At 41.0% G+C, this 27,985-nt stretch overlaps 1 protein-coding gene and 1 long non-coding RNA gene across 7 annotated transcripts in view; one reads left to right on the top strand and one right to left on the bottom strand.

Annotated features, from left to right (window-relative positions):
* Positions 1 to 27,985, top strand: part of Grip1 (glutamate receptor interacting protein 1) — a 586,206-nt gene that overhangs the window by 295,338 nt on the left and 262,883 nt on the right. The window lies entirely within an intron of this gene.
* LOC110342982 lies at positions 166 to 4,847 on the bottom strand. Its single transcript, XR_005880470.1, has 3 exons — positions 4,693 to 4,847; positions 3,239 to 3,288; positions 166 to 1,115 (listed from the first exon to the last, which is right to left on the bottom strand). It is a non-coding gene; the product is annotated as an uncharacterized LOC110342982 (long non-coding RNA).

The following is a 27,985-nucleotide window of genomic DNA, read 5'->3' as shown; positions in this document are numbered from 1 at the left end:
TATTATCTGATTATTCTAAGAGCTGATGGGAACCCATCCATCCCAAAGCAAACAAAGTTTTGGCTGGCTCTCCTTCCAGTGGGCCCTCGCTCCTATGGCCATGGTTAAGTGACTCGATCTCCTCCAGTCTAAGTTTTTCAAGTGTCACATTTAGGTTAGGGAAGAAGTACTCATGGACTGCTGTGAAGATAAAATGAGGTACTTGTCTGAGGCATTCAGCATAGTTCCTGGCACATTAATTTCAATAAATATTAACTGGTTTTATAGACATACCTTGGATTCCGAAAACAGCTTTCATTTACCTTCCCATAGTTCAAGCACTTTATTGTTGTAATGGGATGAACTGACAGAAGCCAAAGTGATTTTTCTAACATTTTTAATGGATTAAAAGCACTATTGGCATTGGAGCTCAAATATCAACTAGTCTAGGCCATGGGCCAGGAGCCAGAGAGTACTGTTGACTTTCTGAGAAAGAAGCTGGAGTGAGCACAGTCATAGCATCCTATCACTGAAATGCCCGGCCTCACATCAGTGCTAAAGTGACAGATGTGTCAGCCAGGCTTCACAGTCACAGACAGACTGAGGACCACATTAATCTCACACCACAGAATCAGCACTTGAGATGTGATCTCACGTCCACATTAGGTCGTGATGGAATCCAGGCGGGGCTGGGAACTCTAAACAGAACAGAGAACTGGATTTTGGCAAATGGTGACATATATTTGTCATTAGAGATCCAATGTATATGTCATGGTGACAAGGATACCTGAATGCCAGAATACTCCTGGCTTCTGGATTTTCAGCCTGGAAATGGGTATGTGGGTCCGCATCAGGTGTGTACGTCAGAAGAGCATGGATAGAAGTGACAGGACACAGGGCTGCAGCTGGAGCTGGCAGTGATCGGATCACATCCCGGGAAAACTTGGGTGGATGTTGTGGGGAGATTCTCAGCTTCCTGCTTTATTTTTGGAATTTTGGGGCAAGGGAGACATTGCCAGCGATGGATCCAGTCTTGGTTCGGTAACTGAGCTTTGATGTGCATTCAGCAAAATTAGTTTTACGAGTTCCCTTACAGAACTGCGTTGACACGTTACTGTTCCTTCACCTTCTCCTGCCTGTGTTGAACACATAAAGGAAGGCTAGATTTGCATATTGAAAAGTGAGTTTGGGGCAGAGAGTAATCCATGTCTCCCTCCTTTGCTTGAAGAAGAGAATGAAGACAGAGGCAGACAAGTTATGGTAGCTGTCTCTGACATTGCAGGAAAGCAGAAAACAAGGCCATCACAGTTGCCTGAGGCTTGGAGTTGGTGGTTCCTCTGGGAGATAAAGGGTTTTCCTGTGAGATGCGTTTTACCTTAGCCTATAAACAAGTCAATTGTGGTGTCATTCTGCAGGCTGGAACATGCTACTCTGTACCCTTGTGCAACTCACCCTGCAGTCCTCACCTTTAGTTTCTACAAGTGGAAGTCCGGCATAAATAATAGAGCCTATCCCTTGGGATTGCTATGAAATTGAAATTAGAGCTTTAGTCTAGACAAGCCGGCACACCTGTACACAGTGAGTAAACGTGAGTAAGGAGATCTATCCACTCTCTAATCTTAGTGGACATTGTACTTGTTTGCTGACTTAGTAATATAATCCGTTTAGCGCAAAGCTTTATTATGACCAACGAAATTTGTAGACCCAGTGTCTGTAGACATCGAGTAAACGGGCAAAGTGTTGAATCAAGAGGGTCTATTAGCAAAGATTTAAGGCAAGCCTGGTCAAGAAGCCCAATTCCCAAGGAAGCTCTTATTTATTGAAGTGCAGGATATACCTTGCAGTACTGTAATGGGGAGGGAGGGGTCAGGAAGGAAAGTTCCCAGCAGAGGCAGAGTGGCAAAGCAACCACCCTCATGGGTGGCATACTCGCACCTTTAGTATTGCACAAGGAGAAATCAACAAGGGTGTGCTTGTTAGTCTCCTTTCCCCTTTACACCCGATGCCCCTTATCCCCACTTGTATCTGTCCTTCCTTGCTGCTGGCACACGTAGGGAACCTCCCATCATCTATCTCCCACTATGTCTGTGGCTTCCTAGCTAGTCTCTTGCTTGCTCCTTAAGAAGTGTCCTCATTAGGTCAGTCAGTCAGTGTCTGACACTCCTGGCGTGGGAAAAGGCTGAAATGCTTCCCAGGCTTCCCCACCGTGGACCCACAGAACCTTACACGCTCTCTGCGCAGTTCCCTCTCAGCCACTCTCTACTTCTGTCCGGTCCTCAATCTTTTGGGTGTGCTCAGCCTTGAGACCTTCCAGCAAGATAGACTAGACATCAGCAATGAATTCTCTGCAACCGCTTCCAGCTTTCAGGTTACTTGAAGTCCTCCTTGACTCCTTTTAGCTGGTTAGTGCCCATTGATATCGGCCATCTCTGCACTTTGCCAGTCTTCTCTGGTGCCCTCTCCCTGCATTAGGCATTAATCTAGTAATTGACTTCTCGACACCAACACCGTAAAATCCGTGTACTATGTTTCTTGTGGGATCCAGAAGACCCATTGTGGCAACCATTACATGGTGAGTGATGATTAAACATTTATGGAAAGAGAGGCAAGGGAAATGGCTCAATATGAAGCGGCCACTACATACGTATTAGGATCAGAGCTAAGATCTCCACCACCCAGATTTGAAAAAATAGGCTAGTGTGGAGTTGTGAGCCTGGAGCTCTGGAGCTTGGGGTGGTGTGAGGTGAGTGAGTGGTGAAGAGCGGAGATGCACAAATCCCTGAATCTCAGAGCTCGCTGGCCACCCAGTCTAGCCAAACAGCAAGTTGTAGGTTCAGTGGGAGGCCCTGTCTCCAAAAGGTGAGGTGAGATGGAGAGCAATACAAGAAGATGACTCGTGGTGATCTGGGTCCCCAACACAAGCCTGCAGACACAGGGACACTCACACACGATCTCTCTCTCTCTCTCTCTCTCTCTCTCTCTCTCTCTCTCTCTCTCTCTCTCTCTCTCTCTCTCTCTCTCTCTCTCTCATTTTCCATCACACCCACCCTTCCTCCTAAGTACATCTGTGGAAAGAATGGGCACAAGAAGAGAAGAAGGGGATCAGTGCAAGACAGAGCAAAGGTGTGTGACAAAAACAAAACTCAAAGAAATATTGGAGTGAGGGGAGCAGAAGAAGATGAAAGTTTGTGCTGGGAAGGAAGGGAGAGCGGGAGGAATGAAATGACTCTATGAAGCCACAGTGTAAAGGAGAAAGTACCTTGGGACTCACTGGAGGTGCAAGGTGGAACGGAAGTCACTTTGTAGAAGCTAGAAAGAAAGAAAAAAGCCACCATGAGCCGCAAACCAAGCAAAGAGCATCTTGTGTGGTGCAGAGTGCTGACACAGTAACATTCTTGTACCAAGGGGAAGGGAGCTCCTCATCTAGATGCATGCTGTGTTTAAGACACCCGGACACCCACCTGTCTCTGCCAGCTCTTCCAGTGTTAGTCTTCTCAATGCTTTGCAGCTGAACCTGAGAGTCCCTTATGAATAGTTGTCAGTCCGCATAGCCCAGTGAATTTTAGCAATTTGTGTTTTCACACACACACACACACACACACACACACACACACTCGAGTGCTATAAAGTAGCTGCATGCCAAATCAAGCACTGATTGTATTCAATTGGAAAGCCTCCTTTCCCTGGAAGTGCCATAATGGATCTTGTCAAATGCTGATGTATCTTTATGACACGAATTTATCTACTTAGCAAACCCCTTTTCCACCATCTCTAAAATGTTCACGCCAATGTTCTCAGGGACTTTTAGCGTCACAGCAGTACCAATTCTGATGCCCAGAGTACATGTTTACTTTCTGGATTCTCTTGCTGGGTGATCTAGCCTCTCCCACCCTCACCTCTGCATCTCTCCCTTCTGCATCCCTCCCCTCCTACACTATGGGAGACTCCAAGGGCCATCTCTGCCCACCTGTGAGGAGACAGCCTGTGGTCTGATGGCGTTGCCACCTTCTCTGTGGGACAGAGTGTTGCTAGAAAGGACGGGAGGCAGGATCGTGGGGAGATTTGTCTTAGTGATGGCAGCTTTTGTATCTGCAAGTGCAGCCACCTATGACCCGTTGCCCACCTTATTTGGCCTATTTTCTCCAGACTGCTCTTGATGGCTTCTCTTCCTGACACCTCCCCACACGCTCCCTTCCTGCTGCCGTAACTCTCAACTTCTCTGCTTTCTTCTCTCTCCTTCTTTTCCTCTCCTGATGTCACTTAAACTTTTTATCTTCCTACCAAGTTTGATCAGATTTTCTCTTTTGTCATAAAAGAGTCTTAGGAAGACTAGGCAATAAGGAGCAAGGTGGAATTTTATGTCTGGAGTGAGGGCTTGTTATTCTTGCAAGAGACTCCTGCCATCGCTGCCACTGGGCTTCTGAGAGAGCTCATTGTTGGCATCACATCCTTTTAGGGGCTTTGTACCAGTAACTGCTCTTCTCTGAAATGCATTTCTCCTCCTGTGCTTCAGAAAATCCTTTCTGTCCTTTACTCCTACATAGTAAATGCTATTTTTACTTTCCGTTGTGTATCTTAAAGTCTGTTTACCTTCTTTCTGTAAACTCAAGTCTGTCATAGTGAGCATCAATGATCCCCAGGTTCCCACACAGCCCCCACATTCCTGCTCCTTTAAATGGCAAAGGCATGAAGAAAGGAGGCTCCGTTCCTTACCGCCCGGCACTGTCCTGAAGACATCTGAGCACTTCTTTACCCTAGTCTTCATGCCTGAGAAATGAGACATCCAAACCACCCATCTCATCAGACTGACACTAGTGTCAAGTGAGTTCATCCCTGTAAAAATAAAATGGCTGTCCACAGCTGAACCTCAGTAATTATTATTACATGCGACCAGTCGCTGATACGCAATAGCTGGATTTTTCTGGTACCTCTTTCTAGTTATGTTTGTTTGCTGCTTCTTTTTTACCAATATTTATTGTGTGTGTTTGAGTGAGAGGCTCAGTGTGAGATGTCTTTTGATGTGTGGGGGGGGAGGGGCACTGGAGGTCAGCATGAGTTGTCTGTTGATGTGTGGGGAGGGGGAAGATGTCAGTACGAAGGGTCATCCTCTATCACATTCCACTGTGGTTTTGAAACAGGGTCTCTCACTGAGTCTGGAGCTCATGGATTCAACAAGACTACCTGGCCCACAAGTCCCAGGGATCTCTGTCTCCACCCCCCATAGCACTGAGCTCACAAGTGCCATGCTGGATTTTTGCAGGGGTGCAGGGGGTAGAACCCAGGTCCACCTGATTGTGCAATGAACTCTTAGAAGCTGTGTCATCTTCTTAACCTCAGGTGTTTACCATTCTAAGACTTAGGTGTTTATAACCATCTGCTCACAGAGAATTCTGCTTCTAGAATCACCTTCCTCAAACTCTGAAGTCCATCTTGTCTTTAAATCTCTTCCTTACTTTGTTCCTCACACACAGATACTTTAACATCTGGCTGCTGATTCCTCCTTTTAAAGTACAGTTCAGGGAGGTGATTTTAATTTTTAAGCGCTAATCAGGGTAGATGTTGTTACCATAGAAACCAAATTTCTCATCTCAAACGTGACAGCAGTGATCACTCCTGACAGTTCACAGACCTGAGTCTCAGACAATCAGAGGCAAAGCAATTTGGAGGCCCGTTCGTTGAGAAATTTCCCTTTTTGTGATTTCAAGGAAGCCAAGTGCAGACACTCCCAATTTGCCAGAAGCAGAGAAAAGCCTGGATTGAGAGCCAAGTGCCAACTTTCAGCCCAAGGTATCAGTCCCTAACACATTTTTATTATTCTCTAGAAAATAAGGTTGTAAAAGAGTAATTGCTGACACAACCTTAATGATAGCATTTTAAGTATGCTGCTGTAATTAAAATAGGGATTTTATTATGCTAGACCTCTGAGAGCCCAGCCTGTGAGCCACTGACATAGCAGGATTTACAAAGCAAGCAACTTTGACGCCTGCTGCTTTTGCTGTGTGGGCTGCACGCTTCCTTTGTGCCTCTCCTAGTTGTAGCTTGTGTACAAAACCACCTCTCTCTTGGCAAAAAGCAATAAGCATCTGTGTTTCCGATGATGCCCTGCAGCCACGATGCTTCAGCTTTCCACAGACTTAGTTCAGAAATGTCATGAAGGAGCTCCTCTTTCTCCTTTGATTTCCCTCAGAATAAAGCTTTCATGTGTTGCACAATGAGGTTAAAATCCTACAAGGCTTCCTGATTAAAGTTTGAAAAGGACTCTCATTTCAGAGGATGTCATATCCATATGCCCCCATGAACCCCACTCCCCACCCCCTCACCCCCACCCCTTCTTTACCTGATAGACAGGTTAGACACTGAGTGCAGCTGGGATTAAAAAGACCAGAGATGGTGGCTTTTGACAAATGGCATGATGTTTTCTCTTTCTCTCCTATGATGAAACTTGAGTTTGTGGCCCACATATGGTTTCGAGTGGGGCCCCGAAGCCTCAAGCTTTGGCTGTCTGACATCTTTAATGTGTAGTTGTTGCCTGGGGCCCTGACATAGCTGAGTAAGCAGCAGACATCCAAGCCCCTGAAAGGAATAAGGCCAGGGAGAAGACTCACATCCTAGCCATCATTCTTCTTTTTGAAGAACCTATCCCTAGATGTCTAACCGCAAAATAGGCATGTACAAGTCCTTGGCCTGAACCTAGACTTGTGAGAAAGGATGGTTGATAAACTGATTGTACTGTCATGTCTCTGAGACACCTATCTTCTGGAAGAAGAAAGATATGGTGGTTTAGCAATTAGCTGCTTTTGCTGTACCTGATGGCATATGTTATTGTAAGAAGTAGAAGCAAATTTAGGCTTTCTTAGAAGTATACTATTTTTCCACCATAAATGAAGTTGTCCCTTCTTATTGTTTGGGTTCCTTGCCATCGAAATCAACCAAACATGAACTAAAAATACTCAGGAACAAACCCCCTGCACCTGTACTGATGTATACAGACTTAGTTGCCTTGTGTTTATTCTTCAAACAATGTAGTATGGCAAGTGTTTACACTGTGTTTATACTTAATTACTGCAGGCAAAGTAGTGCAGAGCCTCTTACACTTTTTCATTTGTGACTCTCACTTGTCTGAGAAGTATACTGGAACCTGGATAGGTAGGCATATAAACACTGCCAACAAATTCTCAACAATTTTATTTAAAAATGTTCCTTTGTAAAGCATGATTTTACCACTCATGAACAAGGAAAAATATATATATATATATTAATGAGGGAGATACCCTTGTTTATTTTTACACAAAGTATTAAAAAGTGCCTGAATATTATGTGGAAGGATATAGAGCATTGTAAATATTTTGGGGTTGATTGATATTTTGATTTTTAGAAGTATCAATGTTGTAGGTTGTCGCTTTACATGCAGATGTGGATTAAAATGTCAGAAGTGTATTTCGGGTCATTTTAGAGATTGTTGGAGATCCTGTTTTAAACCAAGCCAATTCACATAGAGATTTTTATGAGATTCAAGTCATCAACTCAAACTTCAAGTTTCAAAATTAAGCATTCTAGTTCGGGACAACCCAAATATATATTAATTTGGTGCATTCATGTGAAGGAATGATGGTAGGAAAATATTGAAGCTCTTCATAGTCAGTAATTAAGTCATTAGCTTCCCCTAAGAGCAGACAACTTGGTATGTGCAGTTAGAAACAATTCTTAATTCATATTGCAGAATCCACCCTGGTTGATTAGTATAAAAGAAAGCATTTAATTGGAAGCTTATTTATAATTTTAGAGTATTAGTTCATAAACATTGTGACAAGGAGTGTGGCAGCAAGAAGGCATTGTCCTCTATTATTAAGTAACCTCATTCAAAATCTTATATATGTATGTGTGTTTCAGGAGGCTTCTACAGTAGTAGGCATCTATCTATAAAGCATGTTCAAGTGTCTCTCCATTGTCTCCTACCCCTCTCATATTTACAGCTCTATTATTTTCCTCTCCCCTTCATATCACCTGTGCTCTATCTCCTCTTCTTGAAGCCCTCTTCCCTATGGTTTCCTACTGTCTTAGTCACTGTCTATTTCGTGAAGAAACCCAAGACCACAGCAACTCTTATAAAGGAAAACACTTAATGGAAGCTGGCTTATCATCAAGGCAAGAAGCGGGGCAGCATGCAGGCAGACGTGCTGGAGAAGGAGCTGAGAGTCCTACATCTTGATCCACAGGCAGCAGAAGGAGACTGTGTGCCATACTGGGCATAGCTTGAGCATATGGGAACTCAAAAACTCCCTTCCACAGTGACATACTTCCTCCAACAAGGCCATACCTACTAATATTGCCACACCCTATGGGTCAAGCATTCACAAAAAGGAGTTTGTGGGGGCCATTCCTATTCAAATGACCACATCCAAAAAGGGTAAAAAATGCCTTTAGTTTTAAAGCTCAGAAGAATGCTCTCCGTATTTGTTCAGTGGCTTGTCTTCACAATAGGTCTGCACATCCCATGCAGACAGGATCAGGTTAAATTCTCAGTGACAGGTAGTGTGACCAAAGGCAGAAAGGTCAGGAGATTAGTTAGCATATGCAATGCTCTAGCTTGCTTTCTGTTGCTGTTGTAAGCACCATGAGCAAAATAATTCAGGAAGAAGGGGTTTATTTGGTTTATAGGTTACAGCCAATTGAGGGAAATTAAGATAGGCACTGAAGCAGAGACCAAAGAGGAACACTACTTACTTGCTTGTTTCCCTTGGCTTGCCTGGCTGCTTTTCTTATACAGCCCAGGTCCTCTTATTCCTGGATGACACTGCCTACAGTGAGGTTAGCCCTCCTACATCAATTAGCAATCAACAAATGACCCACAGACATGCCCACATGCCAGTCTGATGGAGGCATTGCCTCAATTGATGTTTCCTCTTCCTAGGTTGGTCAGGTTAACTACCAAGATTAGCCATCACATGCACATATAGGCAAATTTGAAATAAGTAGTCTGTCTCCTGCATCCCAACTCAGTGCTATGTCCTGGCACCTTGCTCCATACAAATGGCATAGAAAATACCACATCTGAGATAATTGTCTTTTGTGTAGATGACTCTCTTGGCAACCTATTCTTAGATTAGTATTCCATCAGATTCTGGGTTAAGAATAAACTTATTCTAGATTAACCACTTGTATCTCGAGTCACTGGCCCACTTTTAAAAGGATACATGATTCCTATGTAATTGTGAAATTTGAACCTTTGGGAATAGATAATTCTGACATGCATAAATGCAGGAGATGGCTATTGACCTTTAGATTAGTAACAAATTGTAAATTTGATCTTAAATGATAAATAATGTGTTTCCCACTCCTGGAATGTTCCAGTAAGTTGCATTACACACTTCTCTTATTTGCAATCATAGATATTTGTGAAATAATTTTCAGTATTTTACAACCACTGTTACCCACTATTGATGGATGAGATCTTTTAATAAGAATTCAGAGTAGCAAAATCATATAAAGTGCTAAGAAATACTGTATGTGTAATAGTAAAAGAAAAATTATTATTGTGCTACAAGTGTGTTAAGAAGTGGATTAAAAATAAAATTACTAATAACTGGACTAATTTCATACTTCATTTACTCTACAGTAATTATATATACTACATATGATTATATATTATATACACAATTTTATATTAGTTATATATGTATATATATATATACATATGTATATTATGAGTCTGGGTGCCATACCACTGTTACTATGATCAGTTAAGGCAGAGTTTTCTAAACATTTATTTAGCTAGAAAATGGCAAAATGTAGATGTATAAGCATGAAGAAAGTGTCTTTCTCCAAAATGTGTGTGGTTTTCCTTCAGATATGTGCTGCAATTAAGCCAGCCATGGTCAATCTTGAGTCATAACATCAGAACCTTGAGTTTCTGGTCTCTGTGACCATCCTGTACTCAAATGAATGACCTACTTCAAGCCTCCATCCTGAAAATTGGAAAATACCCATATAATTCTTTCTAGACCAGTGGCTCTCAACCTCCTTAATGCTGCAGGACCCTTTAATACAGTTCCTCATATAGTGGTAACTCCAACCATAAAATTATTTTCATTGCCACTTCAAAACTGTAATTTTGCCACTGCTATGAATCGTAATGTAAATAACTGAGTTTTCCAGTGGTCATATTAGGCAACCCCTGTGAAGTAGTCATTCAACTCTGGAGGTTATGACCCGCATGTTGAAAACCATTGGTGTGTGTGTGTGTGTGTGTGTGTGTGTGTGTGTGTGTGTGTGTGTGTGTGTGTATTCTTGCATGTGAGCGTCCAAGGTTAATGCTGCATGTCTCATAGACTGCTATCGGCTTTACATAGACCACTAACCCTTTCATGTTGAGGCAAGGTAGCACACCTTAATCCAGGATTCACTAATTTGGCTAATCAGCCTTGCCAGCTTTCACTGAGAATCCCTTGTCTCAATTCCCAGCCTGTGAGATGACAAATAGGGTGTCATGCATGACACCTGCCTGGCATTTATGTAATAGTCTGGTACCGAACTTGGTTTTCTAGCAAGTGCTGTGGCTACTGAGCCATTTTTCCATCTCTACTGTCTTTGAGAGACTAGAATAAAGACTGTATCCAAATTCTAAACTACTTTTCTTTATTTTAGTAGCACAAGAGCCTTCAACATGGATCTTTTGTCTTTACAGTCTGTGTGTTGTAGCATTTTTTTCTGATCTGAGTGTCTGAGATCTCATCTATGAAATAATATTAACACCCATAAATATTAATTAACCTTCCTGAATTGAGGACTTTTCTGAGATTAAGATTTAGCATCATCAAGGACAGCACAGAAAAAAGACAGAAGCAAACAAAATCACAAAAACCCTTAATCTTATCCATGTTGCTAGGGAGGCTTACCCGTTCTCACTATAGAATTTCGCAGACTTCTTTGAGAATATCATGAGCTCCCCAATATATTTATATATTATATATATATATTGATGAATTTATTTCATCTATTTCATATTATCTGTAGATATTTGTCCCCCAATTCCTCATTTCAATAGTTTGTGCTCCCTTTCCATCTTTTTGTCTGGAGGCCATATATTTATAAAACAAGGAGAGTAGGCAGTGGTTGGAGAAATAAAATGAGAGCATCCTGTTTCTTCGTTGCCCATTTTGCTCCATTAACACAATACAACTGATAACCCCAGCATCCTAGTTCAGTTCCATTTATCCTGCACGCCTGGGGCCTGCAGGTGCTCTGGGCTTGCTTAGTCTCAGGTGCTCCTCAGCTGCTGGTCTACTCCATGTGTCTCTCAGTCTGCAGCAGCAGCTGATCAGCCCATGTCCTATCATTAGCCCATGGCAAAGGAATGTTGAGCAGAAGTCTCTGCTGCTGCTTAGGTTCTCATTTCTCTGTCCTCCTGTTGGGGTCAGAGCGCCTGCCCCCACCCCCGGAGAGTGTCAGTGAGACGTGCTGTGTGATGGCTATTCTAGATTGTCAACTCGACTATATCTGGGATGAACTATAATCCAGAAACAGGGCACACTTGTGATCTTGAGGTTGGAAGACACGGTCCTTTGATGTGGATCTTGGAGCTGGATGACACGTATCTTTACCCCCGACATTGAGGCTGGAAGGCACACCTTTAATCTGGGCCACGCATTCTGTGGAAGCCTGCGTGAGGACAATGAAAGAAGGAATGGTTTGCTCTTCAAGGCCCTCGCCTTGTCAGTACATCATTTCTTCTTTGCGACCCCAGCAGACAAGCTGAAACACCCAGTCTCATGGGACTGAGCAGCTACTAGATTCTTGGACTTAACGTTCACAACTAGTCATTGTTGTACTGTAGCCTATAAGATATAAACTATCATATATATCTATGTGTGTGTGTGTTATTTATATATGAGAGAGAGAGTAGAGTCTTTCCATAAGTTCTGTGACTCTAGAGAACTCTGACTAATACAGGTGCCTACTCTACCAATTCCACCCAGAGACAGTGCAAAATCACACGGCAAAAAAAAAGCAGATGCTATTCCAGGCCCTGGACTTCTTTGTGGTATTGCTTCCTTCTACCCGTTGTTAAGAGTGGACATGTTTCCTTTTGGTGTTCATTGAACCCACGAATGTGCTTGCAGTCTGGCAAACACACATCGAGTCATTTAATCTCTACTCTCCAATACAGGAGTATACATACATTAAGAGGTTTGAATGCTATGTTAGAAGAAATCCTTGGTGATTACAGTGTAGAAGGAGATTTTTCTGTTTTATATTGCCATTGTACAAAGGGTTTGGTGACTTTACTAAACTGTGTGTTATATGTGATCAACTAGTTTTAATGCCCAGGCATTATTGATTAGTACTCTGAAGGACAAAATAGGTCACTGCAGGATGTCTGCAGTTGCTCCTCAACTTAATAGACAAAATGAAGATAGTAGTTTGCTTTACCGCCTCAGATTCTTCCAGCTCAGTGATGCTTGGAGAACTGTGCTAAAAATAACCTGCACAACTGAGTGTCATTTCTCTGTGTGATTGTAATAGACTTCAGGACCTCTGTGAACATAAAATATTATAGCCCTATGACAGCTTACTTTGGTGGTCAGTAGAGGTCGGACTGATTATAAATGGGTGATAAGCTTTTCATAATATTACTGGATATACCCTCAGACTCATTTTGTAAAAGTAACACTAGTCATAATGCAGGTCTATACTAAAGCAGAGGTACCTGAATTAACCGAGTTATTCAAGTCAGACAGTTCCTAATAATTCTGGCATCCTTCTCTGTGGGAGAGGCCTGTAGTGATGATGGTCTGACTGTCTACTCCGTGTACTTTCTGGTTCCCTTGCAGCTACCAAATCTAGAGAAAATACTGAGAATTTCTATGGGAAAAATATTACAGTTGCTAGCTCAATTCCTTCAGGTGTATAGTTTTCTTTAAGCAGAGTTTCCACGATTAAATAATGGTCAATTTACTGCAGGCACTAATTAGGATAACTTGAAGGCTCGGCACTCTCATTAAGTGACATGCCCATTCTGTGGGGTCGATAGAGATCATGACTTTATGACATTAGGTACTTCTACACTCTACTGGACACACTGGAAAGAAAATGGCCATAAACCCAGATCAGCTTCATCCTTCCTTTTGCCAGGGAAGGCTGCTTATGAATTCAAGGTGGATACATGAGGCTCACCATGACCCAGACAGTTTCTACCTTGCAATATAAACATCTCTAATACAGATCAGTACAGCAAGAGAAAAGACAGTTACAGGGTAGCACCCCCAAATTCACTGACGAGGTAGCTTCACCTCTGAGCCCTGCCTTGAATTTGACCTTAAAAGACCACACTGTCTTATGCTGTGTCCCTCCTAAGGGATTGGTGGCATGCCCATTTGTTCCCCTTCCATGAAAGTGTTAGAGATATTCTTTGCTAAAATCTCTGTGGGTATGAGTCATGAAAAGGCTGTCAGCATCTCTCTGACATCTCAGAATCTTCTGTGGGGGTGGGGGAGAACTGACTTTCCAGAAATGACTTCTGACTTGGCAGAGCCACGTGGAAGCCTACTCACGCTGTCTCACGGATGAATCCCCAGTTTCTTGAAGAAGAGTGGAACCGCTTAACTCCCAGACCAATACTGTGGACTGGAGGAATGTTAAGGTGTTATGGCTGGGAGGCAGGGTCCCTCTCCCTATCATTTATGCAGAGTACCGTTTGTGTGGATTATTATGTTTGTATTTCCAAACCCATCGTTTCTCCTGCCATTTTGCAACTTGATCTAGTATTCACCGGTTGATGAAGGAAGTACATACTTCACCCGCTCATCGTGTTTTTTCCATCCCCTCTGTGTGTATAAAGTGATGGGAACTGCAGTGGCAGTCCCCAGGCACAGGAAGGTGGCCTGGAAATAGCATCTTGTATTTATTTTACTTGTCCTTGTATCTGAGGCTGTTTTAACACAGAAAACATGTTATTGTGTTGTTTTATAGTATCTCAGAAAAGTCCTTGGTGAAGCCGTGTGTGTGTGTGTGTGTGTGTGTGTGTGTGTGTGTGTTCCTTATTTATATCCGACCTTTGTTGATCCAGTAGTTTAGTGAAGAATGAGCAAAGGACATGCAGGATTTCCTGGGGATTCTTTCTCCTTTGTTGTCATTCTTACTTTCTCCTAGAAAAGTGTTTCAGTGTCCTGAAGCGTTATAGGAGACAGGCAAGCACGATGGAAGGGCTGTTGTGCTTTTTTTCCAGCGTCATGATGGGGACTAGAATTGCTGTTGTCCCTACTGTCGCTCTTTGTTCTTGCCCAGTTCACCTCCCATCTCACCTCTCCTGTGCAGTCACAGCTTTGATGCTGTGTCACTACATAGCGTCCTTGTCAACACATTCATTCTTGGTGGTTATCATTCGATGATCATCAATATTACCACATTGTGATGGTAAATTTCATTGTCAAAGTAACAGAAGAGTTGGAATTTGTTCCAGGGCCTACATTCACATGCCCACACATGCTCTCTCTATCTCTCTCTCCCTCTCTCTCTCTCACACACCCACACACACATACTCACACACACACACACAGAGATCTGTATATCTATATCTATCTGTCTATCATCTATCATTTATCTGCCATCTATCTATCTAGTTACAATTAGATAACCCAGCATTTCAAATCAATTCAAAGTGTTTTTCCTATATGAGAATTAGTAAAATAATTTACTTTCTCTGCATTTCCTACTCATTGTCATTCTGAGGCTGTGATTTTAACTTTGTGCCTAACTTATAGAGAGTTATTAAGGAAGATACTTTCATTTCGGAGGTCTGTGGACTTTGAGGAAATGAGCGGACTGAACGTGAATGACCTCCAAAATCCTTTCCACGCTTTATCCTTTTTTTGTCTCTCAAATCGACCGCTAGGTCTTCTGTTCTTTTCTCACATCACTGCTTCTAACGCTAATTTTTTTCATAGATGGCAAAGCATCTTCAGACACTAAGTCCCTATGGCAATGTGTTATTCAATGGGGTTCAATGTATAGGAAACTCAGTCACTCAAGTTTAGTCTTGTGTTGCTTGGTGGTAGTACCTATGATAAACAGTACATAGAAACAATTAGATTAGCAGGCATTTGATCTCTGCTTTAGAAGAGTTGCATTTCTTTAGCCTCAAGTGCATCGGTATCTTTGTTGACATTTGATCTCTGCTTTAGAAGAGTTGCATTTCTTTAGCCTCAAGTGCATCGGTATCTTCGTTACATCGTGGAACCAGGCAGTGCTAGCTGGTTCCAACAAATCCCTTGCTTCTAATCCATGAGGCACTTGCCACAGGTTAGCATCTGTCTATGGGGATGGAGAGGAAAGCCCAAATCTTCCTAATGAAACAATAGTGATTTTGAATGGATCTAATTGCTGTAAGGTTCATTTTCATAGTGGAAAAAATCTTTCTAATGTAATTCCCTCTTGTTATCATTATAACCTTCTAGAGAAACACAAGCTAATATCCATCATCCTTATGTGTTATAATCTTCAAGTGTGGAAATCAATGTTATGACTATCTTTCTATTATCTTTAGCTCTCAGAGTGTTTTGTTTTGTTTTACGCCTCTATCTTGAGATAATAATACCATCCCAGAGAGTCCCAGCATGCCTCTTTTCTAGTAATTGGTATTAGTGGCAACTCCTTTCATTCTGAACATTTCCCTAATTGGACAATAAATTATGTCGCGATCCTTTGTCTCTGTTATACGGAGTGGAAAGTTTTTCTGGAAGATTTGTACATCTTCAGGGTGCTCTTTAAGAAAATATCAAAAATGTATGCACACATCTTCCTTCCTGTGTAGATACAATGAACATAGTGAGAATTTACACGGGGAGGGGGGGTCATGTCTTGCTGTGTTTATCTACCTCCTTCCTGAGCTTATCGAGACACCAATTGTTGTGGAACACAGTAAAGAATTTAATTTTAGGAAAATAGCTTGGGAGGCTTTAGTCTTAATTATCATCATCCTTTTGTTAGGAAGAAAAGCTTGAACATTAACTACTTTGGTGTTCTCTGTCTACAAGTGGTGGAGCTAGAGTGCATTCTTAGGCTAAACAAATTGGAAAAAATAAAAATAGAATCTCTTTAATTTTATTACCGGAATCTTCCTCATCTCATGTCATATTTCTCCTTTAATGGCATCTCCTGGTGACTCAGTATCAGTGGCCATCTGAGGTGGTAAGAATCCTTCAGTGTTAACTGATTGTGTGGCTGTAGTCCAGGAGGACAGCTGGCCCCATCCTAAACACCAGGAAGAATCTACATCTGGGAACTAGTTAAGGGTTTAAAGGAAATTTCAGGGGACCTGCTGATGTGTCAGGCATTTCCATGGAAACTACACTGTGATGACCCTGGGTAGCACTGATTTGATCAGTGCTCCTATCAGTGCCTTATGAACATATTGTTACAGGGAACAGGATGTACCGTTCTACTGTTATCTCCTGTATAGAAACTACTAATTGATTATCTTCTAAACTAAGACATAATAATGGGTAACATGCTTCTTTCCAAACACCCAAAGATATTTAAGGTCAATATCTTTTAAGCTCCGCTCAATTAACTTTATTTGTCCATATCTGTATGTTGGATTTCAGTGCAATACCATGAACATTAAAAAAAAAAACAAAGACTAATGTAGTTACCTTTGAATGCACATCACCATTTTAAGGCATGGGTAATCTTTAGAATGATAGGCTGAAGACTGTATTTTCAATCCTCTCTTAATGCACTAATATAAATCACTTTGGCAACACACTTCTTGCATTTGCATAATGACAGAGCATGTCAAGACTGGTTATCCTTTTTAACTACTGAGATTTCTGGCACTTGGCTTGTCCTCACATCTGTGTGTTCACCATTTCCAAAGCCATGATGACATCAGATGCATACATTTTCTGAAATCAAGCAGTAAACACTTTCCTGAACCACATAGTGATTTTTTTTACAATGATCAAAAATACCAGGCCCCTAGAAATATCTACATGAAGGTTTGATGCTTAAAAGTCACACTATGTCTCACAGGAAGTCTTTCCTGTAAAATTGGCACACACACTTTTGCTTATACATTTGGCTTGTACATACTGCCCTCTGTCTACAAAATCCAAGACATATCATTTTCTGCCATGAATTGTCTAGGAATACGAACTGTATTTTCTCAATGTGTGTATTTACGATCTGTATCGTACAAGATTTTTCTTTCCAGGGGTAGTAGAGACTATTTTCAATCCCCAAAATAAGTTAACACATTGAAAAATTACTCAGGACTGGGATTTGTGGAATTTAAACCTTATTCCATCATCAAAACAGAATTATGTAAATATTAATCACAGTTTTGTAATCTGATCATATAACATTTTCATAATCTGATCAAATTCCTGCTGGTATGTGTGTGTGTGTGTGTGTGTGTGTGAGCCTGTGGAAGGGGTGAGGAAGTTAGACTAGTAATGCACCCAAATTGGAATTTCTTCTTGTCCTGAGAATTTGTGGCAGGAGATGCACGATGCTATCAACAGTGTATCAAGAGGTCAGATGTAGACCTTTCCCCTCTAAGTGCTGTCTTCCCCCTGTGGCAGTGCTCCTGAACATGGTCCCATTTCCAGAATCGCGCAGGGGATAGAGGCCTTTGCAATTTTACTCAGCCCTTCTAAGACCAAAATGTGTGCACTTCTAACCCACACAGGCACTTCGAAGACTATTTTTGAGAGACTGTTAGGAACAAAAAGGTCGTGTTCAGCTTGCTTCCTGAACGTTCTCCATGCAGATTCCCAGAGCAGTCTCCTGGCACCCCCATCTCCCCACCTACAGTGGGCCTGAGTGTCTGTCAATTCCCAGGAGACTCTAAAGAGTAATCACCTCAGGAAATCAATCACCTAAACTTGAGAACATCTTCTCTCCTGATTAAAAACTGCATCTTCAAACTGTTTACACTTGACAAAGGAAAATGCAAATTAAGTGTATTCACACAGGCTTGGGATGAATGTAAGAAAAGTACCTGGCTTTTTATACTTTTGTTTTTACACTTCAAAGTAGTTTTTCACTGATCTATTTAACCCAGAAAGGTGAGGAGGTTTATAATTGTGTTAGATAAAGGAGCTGACACCAGAAAATAAGGACATTTCATTTTTCATAGGAAATTACTGTGAGCCTACATATATCAACCAGTGCAAATCTCACTTCACTGGAATTACTATAAATAACTCTAGAAAATGCCACCTATGAGATGACATAGATGGCCAGGTGAAATATATACACTGGGTAGACACTGTTCCTCTCAGTCCATGGACTACTCAGAGACTGGCTATCCTAGTGAATGTCCCTCTCCAGGGACACACTCTTCAATTTTCCGAATATTGCAACCTCCTAAACTTCTAGATCCCATGTGTGTTTATCAAAGTTCCCACTGCAGAGTTGGTAAAGGCAGGGTAAAACAGAGAAGAGTCGGAGGAGCGCTGCAGCAATCCTGTGTCTAGATCAGTGCCTCTCAACCTTCCTAATGCTGCATCATACAGTTCCTCATGTTGTGGTGACCCTCAACCATAAAATTATTTCATTGCTACTTTGTAACTGCAATTTTGGTACTTTTATGAGTCATAATGTAATTATCTGTGTCTTCTGATGGTCTCAGGGGACCCCTTTGAAAGGGTCATTTGACCCCCCCATAGCGGTCACAACCCACAGATTGAGAACCACTGATCTAGATCTTTGTCACTGTGGCTGTAGGCTCACTTGTTACATGTCTGTACACCTTTCTGTCACTGCCCTTCTGAAAATCACTCTTAGGGAAAGGTAAACAAGTGTTCATTTATTCAGTTTATAAGGAGTAGTGTCTGCCTTACTCCAGGCAAACCTTTTGACACAGGGTAACAAAGATGAGAAGAACTATTCCTATCAGCAGTGTTTTATCTAGAAGGGAGACCGATGGACAGAGAGAAATACACAATATAAAAATCAAACAACAATTCTAAAGTTATTGAAATATACCTAGGGTAAGATCTGATGGATGAAATGGAAATGCAGCAGTCCGTTATGTAAGGAGAGGGTCCTGGGGTCTATGACAGGAAGAAGACTGTCTGAAGAAGAGCAGTTCTACCAGTGAATTCTGGAAACTGCAAGTAGTGTAGCAAGTACTATTTGGTGGGTCAGAGTCACAAATAAAGTTACCTTGTGAAGATGATCATGGAAAAATCCCCCATGCACCTTGCTGAAGACTGTATTTTTATAACCTTAGCAATAAAGAATAGTAGAGAACTGTGGTGGTATAAATGTAATTGGCCCCCGTAATCTCAGAAGGATTGGCACTATTAAGAGCTGTGGCTTTGTCATAGTGGGTATAACCTTATTGGAGGAAGCACATCACTGTGGGGGCGGGATTTGAGATTTCCTATGCTCAGGATACTGTCCAGTGGCTTGGTCGACTTCCTGTTGCCTGCAAGATGTAGGAATCTCATCTATTCCTACAGTACCATATCTGCCTGCATACTGCCATGTCCCACCATGATGATAACAGACTGAACCTCTGAAACTGTAAGTGAGTCCCCTCAATGAAATATTTTCCTTATGAGTTCCCATGGTCATGGTATCTCATCACTGCAATTGAAACATATCATATGGGACTTTACAAGACTCTCTGTCTTCAGTTCAGCAAAGGATCAGAGAGGAAAACTCAAGACTTGCATCACCTCTGTAGGAGTCAGAACAGGAAAGAGGACTTTCAGTGGCTTTGATCCGTTGGACCCTGATTTGGCCAATGGGTGAGTGGGTGAATGTTGAGGGAAGAATCAAAAGTAACTTACTTTTATTGGAACTGACCACCTGAAGGATGGGGCACACTGTGCACAGTGTACACAATATACACAACTTTTTAAGAAGTGTCCGAAGCGTGTTTAGCAAATAGGACTCAATGGCATAGATTTTCTGGCAGTGTTTGATTTTTTTGTTGGTCTTATTTGAAAAGGTAATATGACAATTACAGAGAAGTTGAGATGTTGTGATCTTTTTACTGATCTATCATGCTTTATATAGACCCCAGTTCTGATCTCTTGAATACTATTAAGAATTTCAGAGTTAAATTGTCAATTTTAATATAATACAATGTGAATAGAAGAGGGTTTTTTTCCTCCAATATTTTACACTCTTAGTAAATCAAACCCTCAAACTGTGAATTGGATCCTAATTTGATTTGATTTTTTAAAAAGTGCTGATTAGGCTCAAATCAGACTAAACTGAAGTAATGATTAGATTTAGAAAGTAAAGCAAATGTAATTTTTCAAATAGGATTAGAATACCAACTATTGAACTTAAAAATTACAGCTGAAGACATTAAGAAATTTTAATATAATAAAGTAAATCTTTATCCCCCCATCATTTATGTCAGTGACATGAAGTCTAACACAACTAGTAAGGGAAGTCGACGTGTATATCAACAAATGACGTGATAATATGACATATTAGTCCATGACAGAGATGTATCCATGGTAAATATAATCTTAGAAGGAAAGGATTAACTCTGGGAGACAGAAGAAAAATGCCAGGAAGTTACCAGAAGAGGGAGCATTGAAGGACTGTGAAGAATGAACAAGGAATGTGATAGCCTATCTGGGGGAAGGACAGTTCTCCCCTGAGGGGCAGGGCCAGCTCTCTCACTGCAGTACCCAGGGAGGAGCAGGACCAGCTATCCCAGGCCAGTGAAGGGTGGGCCAGCTCAGCAGGACCTCAGACTTCAACATGCATGGTTCCTATGATCCCCTGTGGTAGCATAGGCCATAGACAATGTGGCACAAGATAAGCTATGCTACTAAAAGTGTGAATTTCAGGAGACAAACTTGTCAACTTCTGTCCCTTTTCTGGAGATTCTCTCTGATTGGAAAGCCAAGATTCCTAGAGGGCTCAGGCAGACTTCAGTGTACAGCAGTAGTTCCAGAATTTTAGACTCCATGACTAGAGACTTATTAATTTATCGCTGTTTTCCATAAGGTACACACTACATGACTCAAATGACCATGACCAATAAATGCAGATACAGTGATGAGGTCACTGGATGATAATGATGTGTAGTAGGTAGTCACTATCCTATTTCTTAGGTAGTTCTGGTTTAGATTTGCATAGATACGTTTATTCCTACCCTGTTCTAATTTGACAAAGTAGAAAAGTTGACTGCTGCAAGATGCTAGTGAAGGAAAATTTGGTGGGTGATTGTTTTAGAAGATGGGAAATACATCTGTTGGACTGTTTACTTCTTCTGGTTTGAAGGCTTATGATATAGGTGAGAAGTGATCTATGAAAATATTTTGAACATTCTGCTTATCCAGTGTTGATTCATCATTCTTTAGATACCAATCTGCTGACATTGCTCTATGAATACATAGATTTCAGAGGCCCCTCCTCCATCCTCACTGAGCTCACACTAACATTAAAGGTGGACAAGCAAAATTTGTTGCGATACATGGTGACCACATGACAACTTCAAAGCCAGCAGTGAGCACCAAGCCACGATTTTCCACAATGTCACATCACCAACTCCTAACAGCTTTGGGAGGTGAACATTTCACAGATGAAACTGGGGTTTAAGATGAACCCAGTTTACCCCAGGTTGCATAGTGGCAACTGTGATACTGGAATTTGGCTTCAAGTATGTAAAATTGTAGTTTCAACGGCTTTATTTCTTACCTCTGTATTTCTTTGACTAAAATATAATTATGGTGGGTTTTTTTTGTTTTTACGAGACAGGGTTTCTCTGTATTGTTTTGGAGGCTATCGGTCCAGCCCAGCCTCGAACTCACAGAGATCCGCCTGCCTCTGCCTCCCAAGTGCTGGGATTAAAGGCGTGCGCCACCACCGGCCGGCATATAATTATGTTTAATGATTCTAAGATAAAGTACCTTTGTCTTCGACAGTACCAAGTATAAATGTAAAACATGAGTATGGACCAGGAATCAGACTTCATGGTCCATTTTATATCACTGAATATTGACCAAACATATACATATAGCATGTTAAGATTGAAAGCACCAAAATTAAAAACAAAAAAAATGGCTTGTCATTTTTTGATATCTTTGCCACTTGCATAAATAAGCAAAGGTTGGTTAATGGATAACTAAACTCAGTTGATTTTCATCATTATGGTAGTTTCCTTATTTATTTGAGGGGGGAAAAATGACATCTCGTTCAAATAGAGAGCCAGGTTTGTGTGATTCATTTAGGATCTGTGAGTCAGAGTGTTCATGCAGCTTGGCAAACAACCATTGAGGCACTCTAGCCATGCTTTGTCATGTAGAATTTAGTGTAGAAGAAAACAGGCCTATTCTGAAGTTCAAAGAACATCATTGTTAGGTGGATTCTTAGTTGAGCTATGACTTATGCATTGAGCCCCTGGATTACAGTCATTTATTATAAGGGATATAATTTTCCCAGTGTTTGGATCTGTGTACACTCAAAGGTTTTACTAAGAAAAAAAGTTGACTATTAATAAGTATCATATCTACTGCATTTTAGGCTTTTTTAATGTGTAGAACCAGAGTGGATTTTGTTTTATGGATACATGACAAGGCCTAAGAAAATTTAATTTCCTTGCTATAAAAACTTCTGTTGATCTATGGTGAGATAAGATTTCTGTACTCAGAAAACTTTCTTGATGATTTAATTGTGTTCATAAATTCTTAGGCACTTCTAATTTGTGCTTGGACATGTGATGTTATATTTACGAGATGTATTTGTTAATGGCAGTTGAGCTGCATCAATTCTAAACCCATTTTAGCAAGTTTGACGTCTCCCTCTTAAGACAGTCTTAAAAATGCCTTTCATTAAATCCTTTGGCCTCATTGCTTTGTTATTTCATTTTTAACCAAATCTTTTTGATAATTTTTTTCTTAAAGGAGGAATTTGTGGGAGCAAGTTCTAAATCAAGTTCTCTGAGTTCTAGATCAATACTTGAAGCCATCTTACTGCACTCATCAATTATCTCACTATAGTTGAAGAATGAAGGAGACATTATCTTCTGTAAAATCACAACAGATTGCACTAATACAAATCGGCCCTATGTGGGCCAAGTGCAGTATATTAGCTAGTATCTTCAGACGCATCATGTGTACAACTACAATAAGAGGTGCTGTGGCAATCCAGAAAGGTAGGAAAGCCTGTGAAAGATTCCTGTATAAATTCATTTCAGAGGGGGCAGTTAAATAGTCAGACTCATTCACATACTGTACCCCTTTACCCCCAGAAGCCTTAGTCTGAATTGCAGTTTGTAGTTTTATTTTCAAAGAAGAACCCACATGAATATTTTAAATGCAATTTGGTATGCTACATTATTGATCGTGCATTATTTATGTTAAGATTGTCCTTAATCATAAGGGCCTTGCAGAGTGCATGACGGAGAAAGGTGGCTGAATTTCTCCTTTGTATTTAATGTCATTAACTCAGGGGCCAAGGCAGCAATAAATTCCCAGGGAAGGCATATAGGGTATTCTGCGTATCGCCTATTGATATGAGGTTAATATATGGGTAGGAAATAAATCCACTGAGTTTATAAATGCCACGCTCAAAGATATTAGCAAATAAATATTAACTTACTTCAAGAACAAGACATATTTCTAAGAGATGAAGGAGAACAATGACTGACCCACCTGTCTTTAGTGACAGGATATTTAGCTGATGAAAATTACTTGTTCAGTCAGTGGTGCTTTACCTCTCCTCTCCTCCTCCTCACCCTCCTCCTCCTCACCCCCTCCTCTTCCTCCTCCTCCTCTTCACCCTCACCCTCATCCTCTTCCTCCTTCTTTCAGTATCCCCAAAGCTAGCTTTTCTCATCACACCGTTTATTTCTCACTTATGGTTGGGCAGTCTAGTATTTTACAAAACATTGTAGAGAGATATAGCATAAAGCTCTACTCCTTGAGAGAGAGTTACAGATACTGACCTCCTTGGGAGGAGACTGCAATAAAGAAGCACGGCAAAGGCCTCTGCAGCCAGCCGTTCAGCAGCTAAGGCTGCATCTGCATGCTGGATATAGTATGATGGAAATGACATTTCTCTCTGCTCTTCCCTCCAGCAACTTATAACCCCCAATTATTCATGACTGAACATCAGGTAAATTCTGCTTGGGGAGTATAGTCCAAGACTCTCAAGATTATGAGATCAAGGCATATTTGGGAATTTGCCATAGACTAGAACCTGGAGACATGATGATGGTATGCAGTGTGTCTCCTGAAAAAAATCCCTGGGACAAAAAAAAATAAAGATAAAATGTGAAGGCTAATTATAAGTTGGAGGAGAGATCTGGCACTAGTGAGATCTTCACAGATCTACAAAAATGACACCAACTGGCATTAAGGCTACCTTAAATGACCTCCCCTGATAATGAGATTGATGATTACCTTATATACCACCCTAGAACCCTCATCTGGTGGCTGACACCCACAGCTAAAAACCAAACTGAACTCCTGGAACCCATTTGCAAAGAGGAGTGATGAGCAAATGAATCAAGACCAGGCTGACAAAACCAACATGGGCAGCCGACCTAAACAAGGGGGAACACATGAACCCCATACTGATGACTGAGAGCCCAGCATGGGACTGATCCAGACACTGCCCCCACAACCTGGGTGTCAGAGAAGAGGCCTCGGCAATTTATGGGACCTTGGAGAATAGATCAGTATTTATTCCTAACATACAAATTAACTCTGGGAGCCCATTCCACGTGGAGGGATGATCTCTCAGCCTGGACACATGGGGGAGGACCTAGGCCCTTCTGAGGATTATATGATAGACTCTGAAAATCCCTCATGGAAGGCCTTTCCCTCCATGGGGAACAGAAGGGAGATGGAGTGGGATGGTGGGTTCAGAGGAATGGGAGGCCGGGGGGAGGAGGGGGCGGAAAGGGAACTGAGAGTAATATACGTAAAAAGTAAATAAAATATATAACAAAATAAAATAAAAAAGAAAATATGGATAAAAGAACAGAAGGAAAAAATTTGAAGAGAATGTTTCCAAAATTTGTCTATTAAAATTGACACAAACATACAACCTTAGAAGCAATGTTGCTTTTCATATGTAACCTTGAGTACTGCATGTATGTTCGTGAATTTATTGTTATGTACAAATACTTTTGTATATAAGATTTTTGTATATATAATCATATATATAATTTTATATGTAGTTATGTATTTAGATATGACATGTACACCAAAATAAACTACATAAATGTAAAAAAATTGTGAAGGCTAAGGAAATGAAAGGAGCATGGAGTTTAGGTTAATAATGCATCCACACCCATTCATTATTCTAGTAAACCTGCCATTTGTTTATGAGTAGCAGAAAAAGGGAAGACTGTATGTGGAGTGTATTGGAACTCCTGGTATTGAATCCATCATGTTTTATAAAATTTATTCCAAAATAAAGATTTTATACAGTTTTCAAATTGTGCACATGAAACACATTTATAACCGCTGTGTCTGCAGAAGTATCCTATTTGTGTTAGATTTATTGGGCTTTCTTTCAGTGTTAGACACATATCTCGTTCTAGCTGTTCAGAATTAGTACACAATCATCACCATTCTTGGATAGTGATCCTGTCCTATCTGAGCCCTAGACCTTTCGATTTATGTCTCTAGACCAAGAAGTAAAATGTACTGCAAGTTCTAAGAACTCTTGAGATTTATTTCTGTAGTCATTCACTGCCATTTACAAACATCTGTTCTGTGCTATTGACGGAAGTGGGTGCTGGGGATAAAATGATGATGCAGCCCTGGTTCCAAGAGCTCCACTAGTCATGGAGGAGAAAATACAGGGCTATGCAGAGCACTAGCTTCAAAATGCCTTGTTTTTAATGTTACCTTTTTATAGTGTTGGATGACACCCACTCTGATTCATAGTGCTATATTATCTTTTCTTTTAACTTATTTTCCTTCTGGTTTTGGTGATCTGATGTGTCAGAATTTTTTTAAAAAATCATCTTTATTTCACGTATCTAAATCTTGAAAAAAAAATGTAGGTTTTTCATTTTAAAAAATATCATTTTTATCCAGTAGAGGGAGTCAACTACAACCAAATGTAGTTAGGACAGATATTTAAAACAAAAGCAAATACAGATTTTATTTTGTGGATTCAAAATGCATAAGCACACAATTTTTAAATACGTGTACATAATGTAAGCCTCAGTCAACTAATGATGTATGCTCTTTGTGGAGAGACCACAATTTATTTCAGTTGTATAAACATAAAATAATAATCTGTACTCTTGTATTCACCTACCTGTTTTAACTTCATTTTAATATGCAATGTAACAGGATATGAACATAAATGGACTTGAAACATGCTTATTTATTTTGTTTTATCTTTAGTCTTTGCATGTTCAATTGTGACCACAGTTTTCCCAACCTGCACTTCTCACAGTCTCCAACCAGCATGCCTCCTTTCTCCTGGAGACCCACTCCTCCTTTGCCCTCCAAATACTGTAAATAAGTAAGAGTAGCCCTCCCAGGGATATCAACCGAACAGAAACATGTTTTTTTTTAAGAGGCAGCAATAAAACAAATGGCCTTTAATTTTCGAGAGGGGGGGTGCAGGGAGGGAGGGATGGAGGGACAGAGGGACTGAGAGAGGGAGAGAGGGAGAGAGAGCCATGCCTCAAGCTTCTCTCTTTCTGTGGGCACCTGAAGCCACGCCCAAAGGGGTGTGGTCACTAACACAAATACACTGACAAGAATAGATGCCACTATAGCCCTGTCCACTTAGGGATCAGCCAGTAACTTTGCTGGCACTGCCTCTAGCCCTCCTTAGTCTATTTGATTTTTCTGCACTGATACATACCAGCAATTTTATTAGCAAACCTGATGATCAGGGAAGGTCCAAAGCACATCTTTGGTTCCAGGTCAAAAGTTCATCCACCTCACTAGGCAGATGCCCTGTAAAACTCTATCTTGTGTCACCTGCTTGACGTACTGCTTTAATTTCCAATGCTAGATACCTACCCTCTTCACCTACGTCCTTTTGTGCAGTAGTAGCTACCCCAACCACAGACTGCTTTTCTGTCTGACAAACTGTAGTGATGGTAGATGCTATTGTCTGGTAAGCTTTGCGAGGATTAAAAGAGACAGAAGTTGCACATTTGAGGAGTTGGCTTTATTTTCTAAAATAATGTATTTGACCAGCAGAGGGGTATACTGGGCTAGCCTTGACTTAGCAGGGCCTGACCCAGAGGAATAAGCATTGCAGATCTAACTTTCCCTTACAAATAAACTGATAGCACCCACGCACCAGAAACCCTTAGCACTACCTTGAATTAATATCTGGGAAATTACACTCCTTCCCTTACACATCAAAAATGTAAACAGTAACTTTTAAGGTAGCGCCCAGATTTTTTCCTTTCTTTAAGGTGTTTTATTACCTTTAACTTGACACCTGGGTAGTCTCTGAGGTACTGCACGTTAGTCTGTTTATCAGGTATTGATGTGAAAAAGTTTGTGTTGCCTTGGCCCTGCGTCTTACTGTGCCAACATCACGTGTGTGCTGTGTCCCAGGCATCCCATTTCTGCTGGGAGCCGCAGAGCTCCTATAATGCGGCTCACCTTTAATATTCAAAGGGCAGTTAGACAGTGAGCTCCATTGTATGTGATGTGTGCTCCTTTATTCTATTTCATTTTAAACATTGCCAGTAATGTCTCCCAGGCAAGCTGGATCCTCACTTAACATTCGGGATTTCGAGTAGTTACAATAGGCCAGACTTCTTTATTTGTTTTAATCTGAATAGTTCACTATTTCTGATGGACTTGTGATATCAGTAGTAATTCATTTTTTCATTCTGAAGTCTGACAGTAAAAATGTAACATCATAATATTACTAGATGCTTGATCTTGGGAAAAACATTCAAATGTTCGACGCACAATGTCAGAGAGCATGAAAGAGAATTTCAGGACTGATTGAATTATGGGCCATTTACTAGGTTTCAGTTTTGTGAGAACAAGGCAGGAAGGAGGCAGAGGGAGTTGACTGTCCATGTTTCTTC

Source organism: Mesocricetus auratus, unplaced genomic scaffold (genome assembly GCF_017639785.1).
Source record: "Mesocricetus auratus isolate SY011 unplaced genomic scaffold, BCM_Maur_2.0 Super-Scaffold_100011, whole genome shotgun sequence".
Classification (NCBI taxonomy): Eukaryota; Metazoa; Chordata; class Mammalia; order Rodentia; family Cricetidae; genus Mesocricetus; species Mesocricetus auratus.
This window is presented reverse-complemented; position numbering and strand designations above follow the sequence as displayed.